Consider the following 21,445-nt stretch of genomic DNA (forward strand, 5'->3'; position numbering starts at 1 on the left):
GCCTGGAGGGGTGGGATAGGGAGGGTGGGAGGGAGGGAGACGCAAGCAGGAAGAGATATGGGAACATATGTATATATATAACTGATTCACTTTGTTGTGAAGCTGAAACTAACATACCATTGTAAAGCAATTATACTCCAATAAAGATGTTAAAAAAAAAAAAAAAAGATAGTATTGTATTAGCGAAAGAATAGACAAAGGGGTCAATGACACAGAATAGAGAACCCAGAAAGAATAATACCACACAAATACAATTAAATGAACTTTGAAAAAGGAGCAGAGGCAATTCTTTGGAGAAAGAATAGTCTTTTCAACAAATGGTCCTGGAGCAACTTGGCATCCATATCCACCCCAAAAATTAATCTTGACACAGACTTTACACCTTTCACAAAACATTACTCAAAATGGACCTGTCTTCTTTAGCTTGCTCTGCCATAACAAAATATCATAGACTGGATTACATAAGAAATAGAAATTTCTTTCTTACAGTTCTGGAAGTTGGGAAGTCTGAGATTAAGGTGCTGGCCAAATTGGTTTCTGGTGAGTATCTGTCCTTGACTTACAGACAGCTGCCTTCTTACTATGTGTTGTTCATATGGCCTTTCCTTGGTGCATACTCTTGGAAAGAGCTCTCTCTCTCTTCATCTTCTTATAAAGCCACTAATACTGTCAAATTAGGACCCTACCTTTATGAACTCATTTAATCTTAAATACCTCCTAAAAGCTCTATCTCCAATATAGTCACACTGAGTGATAGGGCTTCAACATATGAATTTGGGGGTTATACAATTCAGTTCATAACATTCCACCCCAGGGTACTCAAAATTAATGTCTTTCACACCCCCAAAATACTTTCATTCCATTCCAACAAACCCAAAAATTATTAAATTATTTCAGCATCAGTTATAAAGTCTAAAGTCCAAAGTTTTGTCTAAATCAAATATGGATGAAACTCAAGGTACAATTCATCCTGAGGAAGATTGCTCTCCAATTGTGAACCTGTAAAACCAGACAAGTGATGCACTTCCAAAATACAATGGCATTGAGAATATTCTTCTTTTGTTCTATACTCTACCCTATAGGGCAGTAGAGTCACCCCTACTGCTCTAAGTGAGGTTTCTGCCTCATGACTCTGCTGGGCTGAGGTCCTGCCTCCAGGACACTGCTGGGTGGTCCCACCTTTATGGCTTTGCCATGCATTCCTGTGTCCAAGGCTTTGTGTGGAGGCCTTCTGATCTGTTGAAACAAAGGCAGTGGTCCTGATGATCTGTAAATTGCCTTTGAAATGATTTATTTTCTCTTCTTGAAAAATAGCAAATTTTTGCAGCCAAATAGTTCTATCATCTTATCCTGTTAAACTCAAGAATTCTGACAGCCTTCCTTTATTGTGTTCTGTCTTTAACTCCTTCAGTTCAAACTGGCAACATTTCTGTTCCTATAATACCATAAACTTTTTATCAAGTGATAGTCCAGCCAAACCCTTAGTGTTTCTTAAGAATATCCTTTCTCATTTTTTGCCAAATGGATGGGTTGAAAATTTTCAATATCTTCATGTTCTGCTTCCCTTTTGTTTAACAATTCCTTTTTCAATTCATTTTTCACATTTTACATTTTCAACACTTTGCTTAGAAGTATCCTCAGCTATATATTCAATATTCAATTTCATCATTCACAAGTTCTACCTCTAAAAAACACTGGAAGAGAGTGCAGTTATTTGCTATTTTATAACAAGCATAGTTTTTTGTTTTTGTTTTGTTTTGTTTTTCAATTTCCAATAAGAGGTTCCTCATTTCCGATATCTTACCAGAATCACGTTAATGTCCATACTTCTAGTAAGCATCTCAAAACTCTTCTAGCCTCTACCCATTACCCAATTCTAAAGCTGCATACATATTTTAGTTATTTGTTACAGCAGCAGTCTGCTTCTTCGTACCAATATTAGTTAGCTTGGGCTGCCATAACATGATACCATAAATTGGGTGGCTTAAATAACAAAAAAATATATTCTTACAGTTTTGGAGGTCAGAAGTCTAAGATCAGGTTGTGGTATGTTGAGGTTCTTCCTGGCTTGTAAATGGCTGCCTTCTTGATGTGTCCTCACATGGTGGACTGGAGAGAGAGAGAGAGAGAGAGAGAGAGAGAGAGAGAGAGAGAGCGAGCGCACAAGTGGTCTGGTATCTCTTCTAAGAAGGGTACTAAACCCATCATGAGGGCCCTGTCCTCACAACCACATCTAAATCTAATTATCTCCCAAAGACCACATCTCCAAATAGTATCATTGGGTTTAAGGCTTCAGCATATGGATTTGGGGGGGGGGGACATAATCTTAGCAGCCATTTTAGAAGACTGTCTGACTGTTTCTTATAAGACTAAACGCATTCTCACTATGAAATCCAGCAATTGTGTTCCTTGGTATTAACCAAAATGAGTTGAAAATTTATACCCATACAAAAAAATAAATAAATAAAAGCATACATTTTTTTATAGCAGGTGTGAGCATAACCAGCAACACTTCAAAGCAACAAAGATGTCCTTCAGTAAGTGAAAGGATAAATAAACTGTGGTACCCCCTGTTGTGGGAGGGCAGGATTATATGGAAACTATAATTTCTCCTCAGTTTCTCTGTAAACCTATAAGTGATCCATAAAACAGTGTACTTTAAAATAAAGTTAATGGAAGAATCCAGGAAATAGGTGCTCATTTTAAGTATATAAACTTTTCTGTATATTTGAAAATGCTCATAAGAAAACAAAATCTGCCCCAGCATTTTTCTTGTCTTTAGTTCATGGTTCTTCTTCTTCCTTGCTCCCTTCCTCTTCTCCACATACATACACCCCTATACACATTGGTAATCAACCCCACTCTTTGGTATCAAAGATTTCTCACAATTCTTTTTTTTTTTAACATCTTTATTGGAGTATAATTGCTTTACAATTGTGTGTAAGTTTCTGCTGTATGACAAAGTGAATCAGCTATACATATACATGTATCCCCATATTTCTTCCCTCTTGTGTCTCCCTCCCACACTCTGTATCCCACCCCTCCAGATGGTCACAAAGCACCGAGGTAATATGCCTGAGCTATGCAGCTGCTTCCCACTAGCTATGTATTTTATATTTGGTACTGTATATATGTCCATGCCACTCTCTCACTTAGTTCCAGATTACCCTTCCCCTCCCCATGTCAAGTCCATTCTCTATGTCTGTGTCTTTATTCCTGTCCTACCCCTAGGTTCTTCAGAAACATTTTTCTTTTCTTTTTCTAGATTCCATATGTATGTGTTAGCATACAGTATTTGTTTTTCTCTTTCTGACTACTTCACTCTGTATGACAGACTCTAGATCCATCCACCTCACTACATATAATTCAATTTCATTTTTATTATGGCTGAGTAATATTCCACTGTATATATGTTCCATATATTCTTTATCCATTCATCTTTTGATGGACACTTAGGTTGAGTCTATGTCCTGGCTATTGTAAATAGAGTTGCAATGAACATTGGGGTACATGTATGTTTTTGAAGTATGGTTTTCTCAGGATATATGCCCAGTAGTGGGATAGCTGGATCATAGAGTAGTTCTATTTTTAGTTTTTTAGGAATCTCCAAACTGTTCTCCATTGTGGGTGTATAAATTTACATTCCCACCAACAGTGCAGGAGGGTTCCCTTTTCTCCAGCATTTATTGTTTGTAGATTTTTTTGACGATGGCCATTCTGACTGGTGTGAGGTGATACCTCATTGTAGTTTTGATTTGCATTTCTCTAATGGTTAGTGATGTTGAGCATCCTTTCATGTGTTTATTGGCAATCTGTATATCATCATTGGAGAAATGTCTATTTAGGTCTTCTGCCCATTTCTGGATTGGGTATTTTGTTTTTTTTTTGATATTAAGCTGCATGAGCTGCTTGTAAATCTTGGAGATAAATCTTTGGTTAGTTGCTGCATATACAAATATTTTCTCACATTCTGAGGGTTGTCTTTTTGTCTTGTTTATGGTTTCCTTTGTTGTTCAAAAGGTTTTAAGTTTCTTTAGGTCCAATTTGTTTATTTTTGTTTTATTTCCATTTCTCTAGGAGGTGGGTCTAAAAGGATCTTGCTGTGATTTATGTCATAGAGTATTCTGCCTACGTTTTCCTCTAAAAGTTTTATACTGTCTCACCTTGCATTTAGGTCTTTAATCCATTTTTAGTTTATTTTTATGTATGGTGTTAGGGAGTGTTCTAATTTCATTCTTTTACATGTAGCTGTACAGTTTCCCAGCACAACTTATTGAAGAGATTGTCTTTTCTCCATGGTATATTCTTGTCTCCTTTATCAAAACTAAGGTGACCATATGTGTGTGGGTTTACGTCTGGGTTTTCTATCCTGTTCCATTGATCTGTATTTCTGTTTTTTTACCAGTATCATACCATCTTGATTACTTTAGCTTTGTAGTATAGTCTGAAGTCCAGAAGCCTGATTCCTTCAGCTCTGTTTTTCTTTCTCAAGATTGCTTTGCCTATTCGGGGTCTTTTGTGTTTCCATATAAATTGCAAAACTTTTTGTTCTAGATCTGTGAAAAATGCCATTGGTAGTTTGATAGGGATTGCATTGAATCTGTAGATTGCTTTGGGTAGTAGACACATTTTCACAATGTTGATTCTTCCAATCCAAGAATATGGCATATCTCTCCATCTGTTTGTATCATCTTTAATTTCTTTCATCGCTGTCTTATAGTTTTCTGCATACAGGTCTTTTGTCTCCCTAGGTAGGTTTATTCCTAGGTATGTTAATCTTTTTTTTGCAATGGTAAATGGGAGTGTTTCCTTGTTTTCTCTTTCAGATGTTTCATTATTAGTGTGTAGGAATGCAAGAGATTTCTGTGCATTAATTTTGCATCCTGCTACTTTACCACATTCATTGATTAACTCTCGTAGTTTACTGGTAGCATCTTTAGGATTCTCTATATATAGTATCATGTCATCTGTAAGCAGTGACAGTGTTACTTCTTCTTTTCTGATTTGGATTCTTTTTATTTCTTTTTCTTCTTTGATTGCTGTGGCTAACACTCCAAAACTATGTTGAATAATAGTGGTGAGAGTGGGCAACCTTGTCTTTTTCCTGATCTTAGAGGAAATGGTTTCAGATTTTCACCATTGAGAATGATGTTGGCTGTGGGTTTGTCATATATGGCCCTTATTATGTTGAGGTAAGGTCCCTTTATGTCTATATTCTGGGTTTTTTTAACCATAAATGTGTGTTGAATTTTGCCAAACACTTTTTCTGCATCTATTGAGATGATCATATTTTTTTTCTCCTTTAATTTGTTAATATGGTTTATCATATTGATTGACTTGTGAATATTGAAGAATCCTTGCATTCCTGGGATAAACCTCACTTGTTCATGGTGTATGATCCTTTTAACATTCCATTGGGTAGTATTTTGTTGAGGATTTTTGCATCTATGTTCATCAGTGATATTGGCCTGTAGTTTTCTTTCTTTATGACATCTTTGTCAGGTTTTGGTATCAGGGTAATGGTAGCCTCGTAGAATCAGTTTGAGGGTGTTCTGTCCTCTGCTATATTCTGGAAGAGTTTGAGAAGGATAGGTGTTAGCTCTTCTCTAAATATTTGATGGAATTTGCCTGTGAAGCCATCTGGTCTTGGGCTTTTGATTGGTTGTAAGATTTTTAATCATCATTTCAATTTCAGTGCTTGTGATTGGTCTGTTTGTATTTTCTATTTCTTCCTGGTTCAGTCTCGGAAGGTTGAGCTTTTCTAAGAATTTTTCCATTTCTTCCAGGTTGTTCATTTTATTAGTGTATAGTTTCTTGTAGTAATACCTCATGATCCTTTGCATTTCTGCAGTGTTTTTTGTTATTTCTTTTTCATTTCTAATTCTATTGATTTGAGTCTTCTCCCTTTTTTTCTCACTGAGTCTGACTGAAGTTTTATTAATTTTGTTTATCTTCTCAAAGAACCAGTTTTTAGTTTTATTGATATTTGCTATTGTTTCATTTCTTTTTCATTTATTTCTGATCTGATCTTTATGATTTGTTTCCTTCCACTAACTTTGTGATGCTTTTTGTTCTTCTCTCTCTAATTGTTTTAGCTGTAAGTTTAGGTTGTTTATGTGAGATGTTTCTTGTTTCTTGAGATAGGATTATATTGCTATAAACTTCCCTCTTAGAACTGCTTTTGTAACATCCCATAGGTTTTGGGTCATTATGTTTTTATTGTCATTTCTTTCTTGGTATTTTTGATTTCTTCTTTGATCTTCAGTGATCTCTTGGCTATTTAATAGTGTATAGGTTAGCCTTCAAGTTTTTGTATGTTTTACAGATTTTTTCCTGTAATTGATATCTAGTCTCATAGAGTTGTCATCAGCAAAGATATCTGATACGATTTCAATGTTCTTAAATTTATCAAGGCTTGATTTCTGACCCAAGATATGACCTATCCTGGAGAATTTTCCATGAACACTTGAGAAGAAATTGTATTCTGTTGTTTTTGGATGGAATATCCTATAAATATCAATTTAGTTCATCTTGTTTAATGTATCATTTAAAGCTTGTGTTTCCTTATCTATTTTCATTTTGGTTGACCTCTCCATTCATGAAAGTGGGGAGTTAAAGTCCTCTACTGTGATTGTTTTACTGTTGATTCTCCCTTGAATGGTTATTAGTATTTGCCTTATGTATTGATGTGCTCCTATGTTGGGTGCATAAATATTTACAATAGTTATATCTTCTTCTTGGATTGATCCCTTGATCATTATATAGTGTCCTTCTTTGTCTATTGTAATAGTCTTTATTTTAAAATGTATTTTGTCTGCTATAAAAATTGCTACTCCAGCTTTCTTTTGAATTCCATTTGCATGGGATATCTTTTTCCATCCTCCCATTTTCAGTCGGTATGTGTTTCCAGGTCTGAAGTGGGTCTCTTGTAGACAGCATATACATGGGTCTTGTTTTTGCATCAATTCAGCCAGTCTATGTCTTTTCGTTCTGGCATTTAATCCATTTATATTTAAGGTAGTTATTGATATGTATCTTCCTATTATCATTTTCTTAATTGTTTAAGTTTGTTATTGTAGGTCTTCTCTTTCTCTTGTGTTTCCTGCCTTGTGAAGTTCCTTTAGCATTTGTTGTAAAGCTGTTTTGGTGGTGCTGAATTCTCTTAGCTTTTGCTTGTCTGTAAAAGTTTTAATTTTTCCATGAAATCTGAATGAGATCCTTGCTGGGTAGAGTAATCTTGGTTGTAGGTTTTTCCCTTTCATCACTTTAAAGATGTTCTGCCCCTCCCTTCTGACTTGCAGAGTTTCTGCTGAAAGATCAGCTGTTAACCTTATGTGGTTTCCCTTGTATATTATTTGTTGTTCTTCCCTTGCTGCTTTTAAGATTTTTTTTCTTTGTATTTAATTTTTAATAGTTTGATTAATATGTGTCTTGGCGTGTTTCTCCTTGGATTTATCCTGTATGGGACTCTCTGCACTTCCTGGACTTGGTTGATTTTTCCCTTTCCCATATTAGGGAAACTTTCAACTAAAAACTATTCAAATATTTTCTCAGTCCCTTTCTTTTCCTCTTCTTCTTCTGGGACCCTTATAGTTTGTACGTGGGTGTATTTAATGTTGTCCCAGAGGGCTCTGGGACTGTTCCATTCTTTTTATTTGGCTCTCATTAAGTATTTCCACTTTTTTATCTTCCAGTTCACTTATACCTTCTTTGCCTCAGTTATTCTGCTATTGATTCCTTCTAGAGAATTTTTAATTCCATTTATTTTGTTTTTCATCATTGTTTCTTTGCTCTTTAGTTGTCCTAGGTCCTTGTTAAAGGTTTCTTATATTTTCTCCATTGTATTTCCAAGATTTTGTATCATCTTTACTATCATTTCTCTGAATTCTTTTTCTAGTAGACTTCCTATTTCCTCTTTATTTACTTTGCCTGGTGGGTTTTTCCTTGTTCCTTCATCTGCTGTGTATTTCTCTCTCTTCTTATTTTGCTTAACTTACAGTGTTTGGGGTCTCCTTTTTGCAGGCTGCAAGTTTGTAGTTTCTGTTGTTTTTGTTGTCTGCCCCCATTGGCCTAGGTTTCTTCAGTGGGTTGTGTAGGTTTCCTTGTGGAGGGGACTGGTGCCTGTGTTTTGGTGGATGAGGCTGGATCTTGTCTTTCTGGTGGGCTGGACTGCATTTTGTGGTGTGTTTGGGGTGTCTGTGACTTTATTATGATTTCAGGCACCCTCTGCTAATGGGTGTGGTTGTGTTCCTGTCTTGCTGGTTGTTTGGCATAGGGTGTCCAGCACTGTAGCTTTCTGGTTGTTGAGTGGAGCTGGGTCTTAGCATTGAGATGGCAATCTCTGGGAGAGCTTTCACAGTTTGATGTTATGTGGAGTTGGCAGGTCTCTAGTAGACCAGTGTCCTGAACTCAGCTCTCCCACCTCAACGGCTCAGGCCTGACATCAGGCTGGAGCACCAAGACCCTGTCAGCTACACAGCTTGGAAGAAAAAGGAGAGAAAAAGAATGAAATAAAGAAAAAATCAAATGAAATAAAGTTATTAAAATAAAAAATAAAAACATATTATAATTAAAAAATTAACAAGTAATTAAAAAAAGAAAGAAAAAGAAAGAAAGGAAGAAGAGAACAGCCAAACTAAAAAACAAATCCACCAGTGATAACAAGCACTAAAAAGTATATAAAAAAGAGAAAAAGGACCATCAGAACTCTAGGACAAATAGTGAAAGTAAAACTATACAGAGAAAATCACACAAAGAGCATATCCATACACACTCACAAAAAGAGCAAAAGGAAATAAATTATATATATATATATATATATATATATATATATATATATTAAAAAGGAAGAGAGCAACCAAATCAATAAACAAATCTACCAATGATAATAAACTCTAAATACTTAATTAAAATAAACATAAAACCAGAAAAAAATTAGATGCAGAAAGCAAACCTCAGTCTGCAGTTACTCCCAACGTCTGCCACCTCAATTTTGAGATGATTTATTGTCTATTAAGGTATTCCAGATATTCAAGGTACATCAAGTTGATTTTGGAGATTTAATCTGTTGCTCCTGAGGCTGCTGGGAGCAATTTCCCTTTCTCTTCTTTGTTCACTCATCTCCTGGGGTTCAGTTTTGGATTTGGCCCTGTCTCTGCTTGTATGTAACCTGAGGGTTTCTGTTCCCTGCCCAGACAAGACTGGGTTAAAACAGCAGCTGAGTAGGGGGCTCTCACTCACTCCAGCCAGGGAGAATGTGGGATACAGAATGTAGGGCGAGCCTGCAGTGGCAGAGGCTAGTGTGATTATTACACCACGCTGAGGCATGCTGTGTGTTCTCTCAGGGAAGTTGTCCCTGGATCATGGGACCCTGGCAATAGTGGACTGCACATGTTCCCTGGAGGGGAGGTGGGGATAGTGACTTGTGTTTGCACACAGGCCTGGAGCTCGTTTAGTTGGTGCTCTGAATCCCCTGTCCTCGTGTATCCCGAAACAATTTTCTCTTGCCTCTTAGCCTGTTCCAGGCTTTTCCCTGGACTCCCTCCTGGCCATCTGTGGCACTCTAGTGCCCTTCAGGCTGTGTTCATGTAGCCAACTCCAGTCCTCTCCCTGGGTTCTGACCTCCAAAACCCAAGCTTCAGCTCCCAGCCTCCACCCACCCTGGCGGGTGAGCAGACAAGCCTCTCAGTCTGGTGAGTGCTGGTTGACACCAATCCTCTGTGTGTAAATATCTCTGGTTTGCCCTCTGCACCCCTGTTGCTGTGCTCTCCTCTGTGTCTCTGAAGCTTCCCCCCTGCCCACCCCCAGTGTTCACCAGTGAAGGGTCTTCCTATTGTGTGAAAACTTGTCCTCCTTCACAGCTCCCTCCCAGTGGTGCAGGTCCCATCCCTCTTCTTTTGTCTCTGTTTTTTCTTTTGCCCTACCCAGGTACGTGGGGAGTTTCTTGCCTTTTGGGAAGTCTGAGGTCTTCTGCCAGCATTCAGTAGGTGTTCTGTAGGAGTGGTTCCACATGTAGATGTATTTCTGATGTGTTTGTGGGGAGGAAGGTGAGCTCCACTTCTTACTCTTCCACCATCTTGAAGGTCCCTCTCTCTCATAATTCTTGTCTTATATTTTCAGATATTTCAACCTCACATTTATTTCTGTTGGTTTTGTCTCCAGGAAGGAGGAAAAATGAATCCCAAGTTTAGTTTGCCATGTTTCAATGAAATATAGTTTTCTATATTTGGTTTAGTTTTACTACTAGTATAATGAATTGTTTATTACCCACTTGACATCATCAACTACCAGATTCTTTTGCTCATTTGAAAATGCTGCCCAAATCCAGGTTTGTTACATTGTTCTTATTCTATTATTTCAAATATTTACTAAAAGTGAGTCTACAAGTATTAGAATTCATTGAGATATAGATTTTTACCTATGTTTTTTGAAACTCTTTTTCCACTTTGAATGTCACTCTAGTTTGTAAGTGTTTGAAATCAAAAGTATCATTTGTTAATGCCATATGATCTGAAAAATAAACTTCTCAGTCTTTCTTTTTCTTGTGGAATCCATTTTTGATTCTCAAAATTTTGTTAATAATGCATAAATGGATTGTGGTCTTGTGTAAAAATCTATAGATCTTGTGACTATGTTCAGAACTGTTACAAAATGATGTGAATCAATATATATCTTCCCAAAAATAAAAAATATATAGTTTTTTAAATCAGCAATTACCATTATATTTTAATTTTCTTTTTTAGCTCTAATAGATACATTTCTGGATTTTCCAAGAACTTTATTTTATCACTTACATTATATAGTTCATTGGCCATCAAGGAGATTTGAAGAATATTATATATAAAGCATGTAAAAATGTGTGCAAAGGCTAAAGAATTTTTTTTAATCAGCATTTACCATTATATTTTAAATTTGTTTTTTAATAATATAATAGATATACTTACTGAACATAGAGAATCATGTAGTTGTCATATATCTGTGATTTAGAGTTCAAATTATTGTATCTTTCTGTATTCGATGCCTTCTTTTTGTTGAATACAAGATAAACCATCTGAATAAGGACTTTGAACCAATCCTCTTTTTTTTTCTTTTTTTGCAGTACACAGGCCTCTCACTGTTGTGGCCTCTCCTGTTGCAGAGCACAGGCTCTGGACGTGCAGGCTCAGCGGAATGGCTCATGGGCACAGCCACTCCATGGCATGTGGAATCTTCCCAGACCGGGGCATGAACCCGTGTCCCCTGCATCGGCAGGCAGACTCTCAACCACTGCGCCACCAGGGAAGCCCTGAACCAATCGTCTTTTAAATACTGCGTGGAATTTTCAATACTCTGTGTACTTTTCTAGAATCCATTTTCAAAATCATACTTAAAATTGAAGTTTCATAATACAAGTTCACCTGCCTTTCAGGTAAAAGCAAGGGTATCAAAAAGCTCTAACTGGAATAAAAACAGACATGAAAATTGTTAAGCTATGACAAGTATATTTTAAGTGTCTTTTTTTACAGTATAGTATTGTTATTTTATTTTCAACATTAATAATTAAAGTTCACATAGTTTTCCAAGAAAATCAAGAACATCAATTCAAGCTGCTGAAAGATTCAATCCTGTTAAAATGTACTGTATCTGTTATAAAATATGTTTTGCTCTTTAAATAAGAATCAAATATTAGTGAAAGTTATAATAAACAAGGAAGGTCAAATATGAACCCTGTCAACTCCACTAAAATCCATCATACAAATTACACATTGATTTCTTGGAAGAAATACTGTCAAGTGCATAAACATGAAATTCACATTTATTTTCTGTCAGAGTTGCAAGTCAGAGATAAGATTTGTGAAATATTTTTTTAATTTGCATATTTTATTCTCTCTAAATATTCATGTATTTTTCTGTGGTGTTTTCTCAAGGCCAGATAGTCTCCAATCTGATGCCCTTCCAGCATTCTCAGACCCCCACGCTGTTAAGGGTCATTGCTTATGAGTAGAAGCAGAGACTAGGTCACTGGCAAAAGAGATAGTGAGAAACATTTAATTGACCCACTTGAGAAGATGATGAGTAACTCAGCCTATGGATTCATCAAGGGAAATGAATAATAAATTACATTTGTTTTAATAAATTCAAAACAAACAGTTTCTCAACTGCTTATTTCAAACAATATAATAAATAAAGTATTTATTTAAAGTAGTAGGCAGTTTTCATACATTAATCCCTTAATTCTGCTGACTATGTTATGGGTAGCAAACTAGTATTCTCATTTTACATAAAAGGAATCTGAGTCACTGAATAATTAAGAAATTCATCCAGCATCAGTTAAAATGAGCAAAGAATCCAGTAGGCAAAATTTCTCCAAAGTCCTTAAATAATTACAGTATATTTATTCTCGGAATTGTAAATATTTATATTTATAATTATAAAATATATTTATAGTTATAAAAGTAAAATGTGGTCACTGAACATAATTTGGAAAACATGGTAATATAAAATGCAAAGACAATCAACTATTACCCTCCCATTCAAAGGAAATTATTTTAAACTGTGGGTAGGTTTAAAAGGGTTGTGATCATTTCTGTATATTTTGCATTTTAATCTGTTGTCCTTTTTTTAAAAAATCTGGTTTTCCTTTAATATTATATTGGCAGCATTAGACTTTGGCTTTAGCTCAAATCAGTAAATATCTTGGTAGCTGTAACTCATGTTTTTACAAGAACAAAGAAGAATACAAAAATATCAATGACTTTTCTTGGACTCATTAGGCAATTGAAATCACTGAGCGAACTGCCACTCAGAAATCTGGAGACATAGGTGAATATAGAGAATCACAGTTGAGATCAATTTACTTGGAACAGGATCTGCTGGAACCATACACTGATGGAAATGCTTGAGACAATTTTGACAAATGGTTGGAGGCTGAGGGTGGAGTAGGATGAGAATAAGAAACTTCTGATGGTCACAGTCTTAGGGATCCCTGATACTTTTGAGGGTTTTACCTCCAGGAATTCCAGTAAGTTCTCTTGGTGAAGAGCCAAGAAAAATCTCCTAATAGTTCTTACTGGGGAAAGGGAAAAGACAGCATTTTGAAATATGCCCATAACATTCTCCATAACAAAAGCCTACTTTCCAGGAGAAAAGCCTCCACCAGATTCTTACTGCACCTGGGGGAAGGGCAATTACCCAACTCCAGCTTTCTAGCATCTCTATCTTATCTGAGGAGGAAAGAAATCTAATAAATATTTGTAAAGGTCACAGCCTAGGGACAAAAGAAGACTAAAAGACTGAAGCTTAATAATAAGATTGTAAAAAACTTTTTCTCTCCTTCATGTAACCACCACATCAAAAGTACTCCATTATAATAACTGTGGATAACAGCTCAGAGTCTATTTAAGAAGTTTTAGGAAAACAAAAAGGTAATACGGGAGACAAAAAAAAAGACACTGTAGAACGTTGAAATTTCTATCACCTATAGCTACAGCAAAAGTTAAATACACTCCAACTCATAGCCAGATTAATATAAAGCCTCACACTAAAGGCAGATTTGCATCAATTCCTGTTGTCTAATACAAAATGTCAGTTTTCAACAAAAAATTGCAAGACATTTTAAGAGATAAATAACAATCTGAAGAGACAAAACAGACATAAAAACCTACCTCAAATATGATACAGAAATTGGAATTATCAGACAGATTTTTAAAAAATAATGTTATGGGTAAAAGTAGACAATATGCAAGAACAAATGGTTAATGTAAGCGGAGTGATGAAAGGTCTAAGAAAAAACTCAAGAGAAAATGCAACAAATTGAAACACTAGAGGAGAGTTGAGGACGACGGTGGAAGAGTAAGACGCGGAGATCACCTTCTTCCCCACAGATACATCAGAAATACATCTACATGGGGAACTGTTCCTATAGGACACCCACTGAATGCTGGCAGAAGACCTCAGACCTCCCAAAAGGCAAGAAACTCCCCCAAATACCTGGGTAGGGCAAAAGAAAAAAGAATAAACAGAGACAAAATGATAGGGACGGGACCTGAACCAGTGGGAGGGAGCTGTGAGGGAGGAAATGTTTCCACACACTAGAAGCACCTTCGTGGGCAGAGACTGTGGATGGCGGGGGGGGGGGGGTGGGGGGGGAAGCTTCAGAGCCATGAGGAGAACACAGCCACTGGGGTGTGGAGGGCAAAGCGGAGAGACTCCTGCACAGAGGATTGGTGCTGACCAGCACTCACCAGCCCAAGAGGCTTCCCTGCTCACCCGCCTGGGTGAACGAGGGCTGGGAGCTGAGGCTCGGGCTTCAGTCGGATCACAGGGAGAGGACTGGTGTGGGTGGCATGAACACAGCCTGAAGGGGTTAGTGCACCACAGGTAGCTGGGAGGGAGTCCAGGAAGAAGTCTGGACCTGCCGAAGAAGCAGGAGACTTTTTCTTGCCTCTTTGTTTCCTAGTGTGTGAAGAGAGGGGATTAAGAGCACTGCTTAAAGGAGCTGCAGAGATGGGCGTGAGCCAAACCTAACAGCACGGACCACAGAGATGAGCATGAGACACAAAGGCTGGTGCTGCCGCCACCAAAAACCTGTGAGCAATCACAGGTCACTGTCCACATCTCCCTTCCAGGAAGCCTGTGCCGCCCACCACTACCAGGGTCCTGTGATCCAGGGACAACTTCCCCGGGAGAATGCACAGCGTGTCTCAGTCTGCTGCAACGTCACACTAGCCTCTGCTGCCACAGGCTCAGCCCGCAACCATACCCCTCCCTTCCCCCTGCCTGAGTGAGCCAGAGCCCCCAAATCAGCTGCTCCTTTAAGTCCATCCTGTCTGAGCGAAGAACAGACGCCCTCAGGTGACCTACACGCTGAGGCGGGGCCAAATCCATGCTGAACCCAGGGAGCAGTGCAAACAAAGAATACAAAGGGAAATCCCTCCCAGCAGCCTCAGGAGCAGTGGATTAAATCTCCACAATCAACTTGATGTACCTTGCATCTGTGAATACATGAATAGACAATGAATCATCCCAAATTAAGCAGGTGCACTGTGGGAGCAAGATATATTCTTTTTTCCCCTTTACCTCTTTTTACAAGTCTGTATGTGTATGCTTCTGTGTGAGATTTTGTCTGTATAACTTTGCTTTCACCATTTGTCCTAGGCTTCTGTAAGTCCGCTTTCTTTTTTTTACTTAAAATTTATTTTTCTTAATATTTTATTATTTTAATAACTTTATTTTCTTTTATCTTTATTTCATTTTATCCTCCTTCTTTCTTTCTTTCTATATTTTCTCCCTTGCATTCTGAGCTGTGTGGGGACAGTCTCTTGGTGCTGCAGCCAGGCGTCAGGGCTGTGCCTCTGAGGTGGGAGAGCCAACGTCAGGACACTGGGCCACAAGAGACCTCCCAGCTCCACATAACACCAAATGGCGAAAATCTCCCAGAGATCTCCATCTCAACACGAAGACCCAGCTTCACTCAATGACCAGCAAGCTACAGTGCTGGACATCCTATGCCAAACAACTAGCAAGACAGGAACACAACCCCACCCATTAGCAAAGAGGCTGCCTAAAATCATAATAAGGCCACAGACACCCCAAAACACACCAACGGATGTGGACCTGCCCACCAGAAAGACAAGATCCAGCGTCATCCACCAGAACACAGGCACTAGTCCCCTCCACCAGGAAGCCTACACAACTCAATGAACCAACCGTAGCCACTGGGGACAGACACCAAAAACAACAGGAACTACAAACCTGCAGCCTGCAAAAAGAAGACCCCAAACACACTAAGATAAGCAAAATAAAAAGACAGAAAAACACACAGCAGGTGAAGGAGCAAGGTAAAAACCGACCAGACCTAACAAATGAAGAGGAAATAGGCAGTCTACCTGAAAAAGAATTCAGAATAACGATAGTAAACATGATCCAAAATCTTGGAAATAGAATAGAGAAAATGCAAGAAACATTTAACAAGGAACTAAAAGAACTAAAGATGAAACAATGATGAACAACACAATAAATGAAATTAAAAATGCTCTAGACGGAATCAATAGCAGAATAACTGAGACAGAAAAACGGATAAGTGACCTGGAAGAAAAAATAGTGGAAATAACTACTGCAGAGCAGGATAAAGAAAAAGAATGAAAACAACTGAGGACAGTCTCACAGACTTCTGGGACAACATGAAATGCACCAATATTCAAATTATAGGGGTCCCAGAAGGAGAAGAGAAAAAGAAAGGGACTGAGAAAATATGTGAAGAGACTATAGATGAAAACTTCCCTAATATGGGAAAGAAAATAGTTAATCAAGTCCAGGAAGCACAGAGAGTCCCATACAGGATAAATCCAAGGAGAAACACGCCAAGACCATATTAATCAAACTATTAAAAATTAAATACAAAGAAAATATATTAAAAGGAGGAAAGGAAAAACAACAAATAACACACAAGGGAACCCCCATAAGGTTAATAGCTGATCTTTCAGCAGAAACTCTGAAAGCCAGAAGGGAGAAGCGATGAGGGAGAAAAACCTACAACCAAGATTACTCTACCCAGCAAGGATCTCATTCACATTTGTTGGAGAAAATAAAATCTTCGCAGACAAGCAAAAGTTGAAAGAGTTCAGCACCACCAAACCAGCTTTACAACAAATGCTAAAGGATCTTCTCTAGGCAAGAAACACAAGAGAAGGAAAAGACCTACAATAACAAAACCAAAGCAATTAAGAAAATGGGAATAGAAACATACATACTGATAATTACCTTAAATGTAAATGGATTAAATGCTCCCACTAAAAGACACAGACTGGCTGAATGGATACAAAAACAGGACCAATATATATGCTGTCTACAAGAGACCCACTTCAGACCTAGGGACACATACAGACTGAAAGTAAGGGGATGGAAAAAGATATTCCATGCAAATGGAAATCAAAAGAAAGCTCGATTAACAATTCTCATATCATAAAAAATAGACTTTAAAATAAAGACTATTACAAGAGACACAGAAGGACACAACATAATGATCAAGGGATCGATCCAAGAAAAAGATATAAAAATTGTAAATATTTATGCACCCAACATAGGCGAACCACAATACAAAAGGCAAATACTAAAGCCATAAAAGCGTAGATCGACAGTAACACATTCATAGTAGGGGACTTTATCACCCCACTTTCACCAATGGACAGATAATCCAAAATGAAAATAAATAAGAAAACACAAACTTTAAATGATACATTAAACAAGATGGACTTAATTGATATTTATAGGACATTTCTTCCAAAAACAACAGAATACACATTTTTCTCAAGTGCTCATGGAACATTGTCCAGGATATATCATATCTTGGGTCACAAATCAAGCCTTGGTAAATTTAAGAAAATTGAAATTGTATCAAGTAACTTTTCTGACAACAACACTATGAGACTAGATATCAATTACAGAAAAATGTCTGTAAAAAGTACAAACACATTGAGGTTAAACAATATACTACTTAATAACCAAGTGATCACTGAAGAAATCAAAGAGGAAATCAAAAAATACCTAGAAACAAATGACAATGGAGACACAATGACCCAAAACCTATGGGATGCAGCAAAAGCAGTTCTAACAGGGAAGTTTATAGCAATACAATCCTACCTTAGGAAACAGGACACCTCTCAAATAAACAACCTAACCTTGCACCTAAATCAATTAGAGAAAGAAGAAAAAAAAATACTCCAAAGTTAGCAGAAGGAAAGAAATCATAAAGATCAGATCAGAAACAAATGAAAAAGAAATGAAGGAAATGATAGCAAAGGTCAATAAAATTCAAAGCTGGTTCTTTGAGAAGATAAACCAAATTGATAAACCATTAGCCAGACTCATCAAGAAAAAAAGGGAGAAGACTCAAATCAATAGAATTAGAAGTTAAAAATGAGAAGTAACAGCTTACACTGCAGAAATACAAAGGATCATGAGAGATTACTACAAGCAACTCTATGCCAATAAAATGAACAATCTGGAAGAAATGGACAAATTCTTAGAAATGCACAAACTGCCAAGAGTGAACCAGGAAGAAATAGAAAATATGAACAGACCAATCACAAGCATGGAAATTGAAACTGTGATTACAAATCTTCCAAAAACCAAAAGCCCAAGACCAGATGCCTTCACAGGTGAATTCTATCAAACATTTAGGGAAGAGCTAACACCTATCCTTTTCAAACTCTTCCAAAATATAGCAGGGGGAGGAGCACTCCCAAACTCATTCTACAAAGCCACCATCACCCTAACAGCAAAACCCGACAAAGATGTCATAAAGAAAGAAAATTATAGGCCAATATCACTGATGAACATAGATGTAAAATATCCTCAACAAAATACTAGCAAACAGATTCCAACAGCACATTAAAAGGATCATACACCATGATCAAGTGGGGTTTATTTCAGGAATGCAAAGATTCTTCAATATATGCAAATCATAGATAAACCACTAGCCAGACTCATCAAGAAAAAAAGGGAGAAGACTCAAATCAATAGAATTAGAAATGAAAAAGGAGAGGTAACAACTGACACTGCAGAAATAAAAGAGATCATGAGAGATTACTACAAGCAACTCTATGCCAATAAAATGGACAATCTGGAAGAAATGGACAAATTCTTAGAAATGCACAACCTGCCAAGACTGAATCAGGAAGAAATAGAAAATATGAACAGACCAATCACAAGCACTGAAATTGAAACTGTGATTAAAAATCTTCCAACAAAGAAAAGCCCAGGACCAGATGGCTTCACAGGCGAATTCTATCAAACATTTAGAGAAGAGCTAACACCTATCCTTCTCAAACTCTTCCAAAATATAGCAGAGGGAGGAACACTCCCAAACTCCTTCTACGAGGCCACCATCACCTTGATACCAAAACCAGACAAGGATGTCACAAAGAAAGAAAACTACAGGCCAATATCACTGATGAACATAGATGCAAAAATCCTCAACAAAATACTAGCAAATAGAATCCAACAGCACATTAAAAGGATCATACACCATGATCAAGTGGGGTTTATTCCAGGAATGCAAGGATTCTTCAATATACGCAAATCTATCAATGTGATAAACCATATTAACAAACTGAAGGAGAAAAACCATATGATCATCTCAATAGATGCAGAGAAAGCTTTTGACAAAATTCAACACCCATTTATGATAAAAACCCTGCAGAAAGTAGGCATAGAGGGAACTTTCCTCAACATAATAAAGGCCATATATGACAAGCCCACAGCAAACATCATCCTCAATGGCGAAAAACTGAAAGCATTTCCACTAAGATCAGGAGCAAGACAAGGTTGCCCACTCTCACCACTCTTATTCAACATAGTTTTGGAAGTTTTAGCCACAGCAATCAGAGAAGAAAAGGAAATAAAAGGAATCCAAATCGGAAAAGAAGAAGTAAAGCTGTCACTGTTTGCAGATGACATGATCCTATACATAGAGAACCCTAAAGATGCTACCAGAAAACTACTAGAGCTAATCAATGAATTTGGTAAAGTGGCAGGATACAAAATTAATGCACAGAAATCTCTGGCATTCCTATATACTAATGATGAAAAATCTGAAAGTGAAATCAAGAAAACACTCCCATTTACCATTGCAACAAAAAGAATAAAATATCTAGGAATAAACCTACCTAAGGAGACAAAAGATCTGTATGCAGAAAATTATAAGACACTGATGAAAGAAATTAAAGATGATACAAATAGATGGAGAGATATACCATGTTCTTGGATTGGAAGAATCAACATTGTGAAAATGACTCTACTACCGAAAGCAATCTATAGATTCAATGCAATCCCTATCAAACTACCACTGGCATTTTTCACAGAACTAGAACAAAAAATTTTGCAATTTGTATGGAAACACAAAAGACCCCGAATAGCCAAAGCAATCTTGAGAACGAAAGAAGGAACTGGAGGAATCAGGCTCCCAGACTTCAGACTATACTACAAAGCTACAGTTATCAAAACGGTATGGTACTGGCACAAAAACAGAAAGATAGATCAATGGAACAGGATAGAAAGCCCAGAGATAAACCCACGCACATATGGTCACCTTATCTTTGACAAAGGAGGCAGAAATGTACCGTGGAGAAAGGACAGCCTATTCAATAAGTGGTGCTGGGAAAACTGGACAGCTACATGTAAAAGTATGAAGTTAGATCACTCCCTAACACCATACACAAAAATAAGCTCAAAATGGATTAAAGACCTAAATGTAAGGCCAGAAACTATCAAACTCTTAGAGGAAAACATAGGCAGAACACTCTATGACATAAATCACAGCAAGATTCTTTCTGACCCACCTCCTAGAGTAATGGAAATAAAAACAAGAGTAAACAAATGGGACCTAATGAAACTTAAAAGCTTTTGCGCAGCAAAGGAAACCATAAAGAAGACCAAAAGACAACCCTCAGAATGGGAGAAAATATTTGCAAATGAAGCAACTGACAAAGGATTGATCTCCAAAATTTATAAGCAGCTCATGCAGCTTAATAACAAAAAAACAAACAACCCAATCCAAGAATGGGCAGAAGACCTAAATAGACATTTCTCCAAAGAAGATATACAGAGTGCCAACAAACACATGAGAGAATGCTCAACATCACTAATCATGAGAGAAATGCAAATGAAAACTACAATGAGATATCATCTCACACCAGTCAGAATGGCCATCATCAAAAAATCTAGAAACAATAAATGCTGGAGAGGGTGTGGAGAAAAGGGAACCCTCTTACACTGTTGGTGGGAATGTAAATTGATACAGCCACTGTGGAGAACAGTATGGCGGTTCCTTAAAAAGCTACAAATAGAACTACCATATGACCCAGCAATCCCACTACTGGGCATATACCCTGAGAAAACCATAATTCAAAAAGAGTCATGTACCAAAATGTTCATTGCAGCTCTATTTACAATAGCCCAGAGATGGAAACAACCTAAGTGTCCATCATTGGATGAATGGATAAAGAAGATGTGGCACATATATACAATGGAATATTACTCAGCCATAAAAAGAGACGAAATGGAGCTATTTGTAATGAGGTGGATAGACCTAGAGTCTGTCATACAGAGTGAAGTAAGTCAGAAAGAGAGAGACAAATACCGTATGCTAACACATATATATGGAATTTAAAAAAAAAATGTCATGAAAAACCTAGGGGTGAAACAGGAATAAAGACACAGACTTACAAGAGAATGGACTTGAGGCTATGGGGAGGGGGAAGTGTAAACGGTGACAAAGCGATAAAGAGGCATGGACATATATACACTACCAAACGTAAGGTAGATAGCTAGTGGGAAGCAGCCGCATAGCACAGGGAGATCAGCTCGGTGCTTTGTGACCGCCTGGAGGGGTGGGATAGGGAGGGTGGGAGGGAGGGAGACGCAAGCAGGAAGAGATATGGGAACATATGTATATATATAACTGATT

The sequence above is a fragment of the Aethalodelphis obliquidens genome, unplaced genomic scaffold, assembly GCF_003676395.1.
Source record: "Aethalodelphis obliquidens isolate GAN/ISIS:26980383/991018 unplaced genomic scaffold, ASM367639v1 scaffold96, whole genome shotgun sequence".
NCBI lineage: Eukaryota > Metazoa > Chordata > Mammalia > Artiodactyla > Delphinidae > Aethalodelphis > Aethalodelphis obliquidens.